At 38.0% G+C, this 6000-nt stretch overlaps 1 protein-coding gene across 1 annotated transcript in view; it reads right to left on the minus strand.

The window, feature by feature from the left end:
• The window catches only part of LOC122536031, a 32038-nt gene extending 26299 nt beyond the window's left edge, over positions 1–5739 (minus strand). Inside the window, exon 1 of the mRNA XM_043668050.1 lies at positions 5729–5739. The gene's annotated coding sequence lies outside the window, so the exon portion shown is untranslated. The remainder of the gene's footprint in view (positions 1–5728) is intronic.
• Between the last annotated feature and the right edge of the window lie 261 nt (positions 5740–6000).

Raw genomic sequence — 6000 nt, forward strand, 5'->3', positions numbered from 1 at the left:
TTTAATCAGAATTTTCATTGGGCCAGGGAAAACGTACCGAGGCGTTTTTAGAAACGAGAAGAAAATTCACCCACGAGTTTTAACGTTAAATAAAATGTCCGCTAGAGCATCATCTCTCTGCTAAAATATCACAAAAGATAAGAAATTAACGAGTTAAAGCTCGATTATTTGTGATCTCCACCGCGAGCGGCAATTTATTTGTTATCCTCCGTGTTCTTTAATCCAATTTCAACAAAGCTGCGAAATATATCTTCAGCCACGAGCTCAAGTTGTAATCAAACGATCGTTGCGTATAATACGATACGTGGGGGGCTCTCGCGTGCACGCGGGCAACAGTTCTAAATTAAGGCGATAAACACCACTATATTTGGATACCCTCTATCAGTCTCTTTTGTCGAACTTCCCCTACTGATTGCAGAGGATTGCAGATTTCAAAGTAAACACAGTCAAAGTCATTGACTTCTGTTGAAGAAAGAGCAAAAAAAAAAAAGAAGAAAAAAAGAAGAAGAAGAAGAAAGAAAGAAAAATCGTGGAAATAGTAGCCAGCAAGGGGTAAAGCAGGAAATGTGCCACGTCCCACTTGGCAACACTCCTGATTTGGAAACGTTGCATACGTAAGCGCAATAAAGGAAATAGAAACCGAGGGAGCGGTGGTTAGGTAGGCAGCGGGGATGAACGGCGAACGAGAACCCGCTCCTGAAGTCCAATTAAATTAACGACACGCGAACGTGTGCAATTGAAAAACATCGTTCAACTGACAAGGAGTTACATGTTTGTCGGTGAATCAAGGCTGCCAGTCTTGTAATTTAATATTCAGATGTCTTACAAGTAGATCCCGATCCGGGAACACCCATACGCGAGTCCATCGATCTCGATTAATCTAATCGGGTGTGTCAAGCTCGCGAGCTACGTTCAAATCTTTGTAAAATTAGGATTTTAAATTTAATTTCGTTTTTTTTTTATCCAAGGATTAGGAATGAGTGAGAATACAAAAGTCGTTGACCGCGACTACAAACGAAATCAGGCAAAGGCGAGGATTGAACAAAGTATAATCTATAAAATTAACACAAGTGTTTCCCAACATTTTTAATTAAGACCCTAATAATTAGCGGAATTATGATTCCACGATAAACGTGTAACACGTTTAACCTCTTGCACTGAAACGGCGTGCCACGCACGTCGAGAATTTTTTGTCCCAAAATTGCAATATTTTCTCAGTTTTAAGTATACTTAAGTACAACCGAGGCAAAACAAATAATAAATTTATTACTTCTCAATCATTTCTATCCAGTGATATATCATACCGACGAGTTCAAAACGAAAGCGACGAATTATTTTATACGGTGTTGGTCACTCGTTATGGTCCGCAATCAGTTGCCAGCGCAAGTGGTTAACCTCTTGCGCTGGAATGACGTGCCACGGACGTCGAGAATTTTTTGTCCCAAAATTGCAATATTTTCTCAGTTTTAAGTATATTTAAGTACAACCGAGGCAAAAGAAACATAATAAATTTATCACTTCTTAGTAATTTCTATCCAGTGATATACCGATGAATTCAGAAAGAAGAGTTATTGTATAAAGTTCGGTCACTCGTTATGGTCAGCAATCAGTTGCCAGCGCAAGTGGTTAACTTTTTGCGCTGGAATAACGTGCCATGCACGTCGAGAAAAATTTTCTCAGTTTCAAGTATATTTAAGTATAACCCAGGCAAGACAAATAATAAATTTATTACTTTTTGGTAATTTCTATCCAGTGATATACCGATGAATTCAAAAAGAAGACGAGTTATTCTATACGGTTCGGTCACTCGTTATGGTCCGCGAACCAGTTGCCAGCGCAAGGGGTTTAGGGGTTTTCGAGAATATTCCGTAGAAGGATATGCCAATGAAATTCTCACCTCTGACCTTTGCGTTTAATGATTCCAATAATATTAATATTCGTTTAAATTAATTAAAAAAAAAAAAAACAAGCGGGACACACGGATACACTCTCTAATGAAGAAAGGTCAACTTCCCCAATATACCAATATACCTGTTTATAACTGGTAAAATATAAGAATTACGATTATTTTCGAATATAAACCGTAAACACAGCTGAAAAGTCTCGACTCGTAGCGGCAGCTATACCCCAGCGACGGGAATTGATTTTTCGTGCACGACGATCGAAAACGTCTACAGGATCGGATGGAATTGACAAAATTATCGGGAGCAACGGAGCGAAGGCGAAGACAATGAGACAATAAACGCGCGTTTCCCTTTGTCGAAGTTGCTCGTCGAGGCTACCATTGTCACGTTGCGACGCGGTGCACGCGAGCGTCATCGCTTTCCGACTTCGGACGAGGACACTTTTCCGGTATCCAGGGTGCAACCGAATCAACCGGGAATCGAGTTTATGCGAGTTGGAGAGCGACAGACGCGGTAATATACCACGAGGCGATCCTTAATCGCGTGTCAACGCCGAAGTGGAGATAGAGAGCAATGCACGCGCGTGTGTGCTGCCCTCTGTGCAAATGGAAGCGGAGAAACTAATACATTCCAAAGGAAACAGTTTATTCCTACAATCCAGAGTCTCAACTCACGCTGGCTTGTAATTCCCAAGAGTTGTAAAGTATTTTCTAGAATTACCACTGGTTGTAAGTAAACTTATTTATTTTAATAAATAAATAGTTATATATTTTAATAGGTAAGCTTATCTGCTTTAATAAATAAATAGTGATATATATATATAGTTATACAAATGGTTTTTTTTAGTAAGTAAACTTATTTATTTTAATTAATAGATAGTTATATGTTTTAATAAGTATTTTCTAGAGTTACCGCTGCTGGTTGTAAGTAAATTTATTTTAATAAACAAATAGTTATATATTTTATAATAGGTTATTTATTTTAATAAATAAATAGTGATATAAATATATAAATAGTGATATAAATATATAAATAGTTATTTTACTAAGTAAACTTATGTAGTTTAATTAATAAATAGTTATATATTTTAATAAATAATTAATTAATTTATAATAATATTAAATACATTAAAAATAAAAATTAATATTAATAAATATAATTATATTATGTAAAAAATTATATTAAAAATCGGAGCGTTCACAGATTATTTGAGCATCATGAAAGAGAATTGAAATTCCAAAAAACAATTGGAAAATACTGTTTTACGTGAAGTAAAACAAAAATAAAAAAATTTTCAGCTCGAAAATTCTGACAGGCATCCAATTTAATTGAATTGTTTCGATCTGAATTTTGTAAGTTGCAAGTTAAATTTTTATAAAAACGGCGGAATCTTACGCTTTTTTATGAAAAGTGATCGTGTAATATGGATTTTTTCGCACACGAACAGAGCGAAGCCGCTTGCTTGGATAATGCTGAACTACGTGCAGGATTACGTCCCGACAATCATGTTTTGAGAAAATTCTGGATTATAGTAACTACTTGAATCCTTAGTACACTTACTGCGACAACGTGTCTTCTGAATTAATAACTTAATACTCTCCACTAATACTTTTTATCTAAACAAGTGTTGTACATATTACAACGTCGTGCAATGCCCGAGAAAGAGAAGAGAATACGAAAGAAGCCAGCAACATAGAAACGACGAAGAAAATCGAAGAAGGTAAACGCAAGTGAGAGAGAGAGAGAGAGAGAGAGAGAAAAAAGAGCAACATCAAAAGAGCAAAGAAATTGGATCTCGGGGACAGCAAAGTGTTCGATAGAGGCGAAAAAATTGAAATGTCAATGAACGGGCAGAGGAAAGCCAAGGGAACATATAAAGTAAGAGGTAGCTGGCCGCGCGATAAGGCAAAAGATAGGATACATACTCTGTCGAAGGAGTAAGGAGAAAAAGAAAAAAAAAAAAAAAGAAAACTCTAGGAAAGGAACCAGATAGAAGACACCATGGGCAAAAAAATCAAGTAGAAAAAGACAGCAGACAAGAAACCAGATACAAAAGGAAGGAAAAAGATGGGAAATGGAAGACGTGGATAAAGGTCTCTTCGCCCAAAAGAAAGGCGGAATATAGTAGTGCTATAGGTATATACCAGCGCAGGATGTATCGAGAGTGTCACGAGAACAACTCAAGTAGGATGCAATACCGAGTTTGCTGCAGGCAGTAAAGCAGATAATGCGTCGTCAGATATAGACCATGCGGTAGCTCGGCACACGCAGCCACCAGTCTCCACATATCCATGTAGGGGACGTTGCTCTTGGATCCAGATATACCGTGCCTCTCTATTACATTCGTCTCCGAACCACGCGTCTTTCACGAAAGACAGCTTTTCTCGGGATTACTACTAGCGCAACTTCGACCATGCTATTTCCTCTATGTCTCCACGAGACACGATTCGAGAAGAACGAATTTCTGCCGGTCTGTTTTATAATAGACTCTTGCAAATTGAAACTCAAAAGATTTCTGTATCATCCGTAGAATAAATTCTATAGATACGATAGCTGCACGATCGTTAACTATCATCATCAGCTAACGCTTCAATTTACGATGTACGTTTTCAATGAGAAACAGGCAGATCATTGATATCATTTGGACACACTTTCATTAACTGGTATTATCTATCTCGTTTCTTTCTTTTTCTTTTCTTCTTTTTTTTTTTTTTTTTCTATATATATGAGCGTATTTATGGTTGATCAAGATACGTGTGATCATGGCACGAGTTGATCCTGGGATAACACGGAATATAGTCATCGCGTGTAACCTGTCCCTGCCTGTATTTGGACACGGATTAGCCCGTGGATATCGAAGTCATTAGATGGCGATGAAACCTGGTTAATACGGATAGTTATGGTATGGTGTGGTATAATTAAACGGGTATTATGGATAATCAGCAGAGAGTTGATTAACTCTCGATAATGCTAACATATTTTTCACGCATTTTGCTAAGTCGCCATTAACGTTCAATTTTTTTCAATAAAAACCAACGAATTCTGTCACAGGTGTATAAAACGGCTGTATAACAAAGAAATGATCAAAAATAATAAGAAATAATCGAGTGTCCAAGACACAAACTAAGCCAGCGCAATCGTTAGTCGATCGAAGCGGACCAGCCCCTAAAGCAAACGAAACGTTGGGGAAATATTTTTGTCCGGCAGGCGCCGCCATCATCCAAACGTAGCCGTTGATCCCAAAAAAAATTCGCACGTAACCATCCGCGAGTGGCCTTTGAAGGCCATCCATTTCTTTGAACTCCAGCTCGTTTCAAGCCCCGTGTCTGTGCCTCGTATATTTTTAGTTACCGGTTTCTCTTTTCTTGTATATTACCGGGCTAGCTGGGCGCTGTAAAGGACCATTTTTGCCCGTGGCCCGGATAAATGGCCAAGTGGTGGCGTGCGTGCCGCTTCAAAGCCGTACTCACTCAAATCTACTACTCTCATCTGTCAGCATTATATGTAAAAATCCGATTTCTCTCTTTTTTCTCTCTCTCTTTCCACGTGGGGAACAAAAAAAAGAAGGAAAGAAGCAACACGAGAGAGGATCAGTTATGCACTTTATAATCAATTCAGTTCAAAAAATATCCGGACGTTCGTTACATTTTTCTTTGATGAAATGTACTTTAATCATAGATGCGTTTCATCGTTCGTTTCCGGAGTTAACAAGAAGTTGAAGCAAAAATATTTTATATTTGAAAGTGCACCTTTTGTTTTAAAAGCAAGCAAGTAATTCGGCACGCGTGTGTTTACAAAAAGTACACGAAACTGTTATCGAGTACCGTCTGCGAGGCTATCGCCAATTAAAACTTTCTCTCGGATCGTTCCTCCGCGAGGAGGAATATTCTATGCAAATACGAAGAGTAAGGGAGGAGGAGTATTATAACGTTTATAAAATAATGAGCTTGAACATCATCCACGATTTTTCTGTTCGCCGATCTCCTCTATCCTTGTGAATAATTCATGGTCGGAGATGAATAATAAAATATTACGAATCGTCGGACGTATCCAGCCGCTTAAGTGTATCTATTCCGCCGTTGTTTTTACGCGTGTT

This window comes from Frieseomelitta varia, unplaced genomic scaffold (assembly GCF_011392965.1).
Source record: "Frieseomelitta varia isolate USP_RPSP 00005682 unplaced genomic scaffold, Fvar_1.2 scaffold_154, whole genome shotgun sequence".
Classification (NCBI taxonomy): Eukaryota; Metazoa; Arthropoda; class Insecta; order Hymenoptera; family Apidae; genus Frieseomelitta; species Frieseomelitta varia.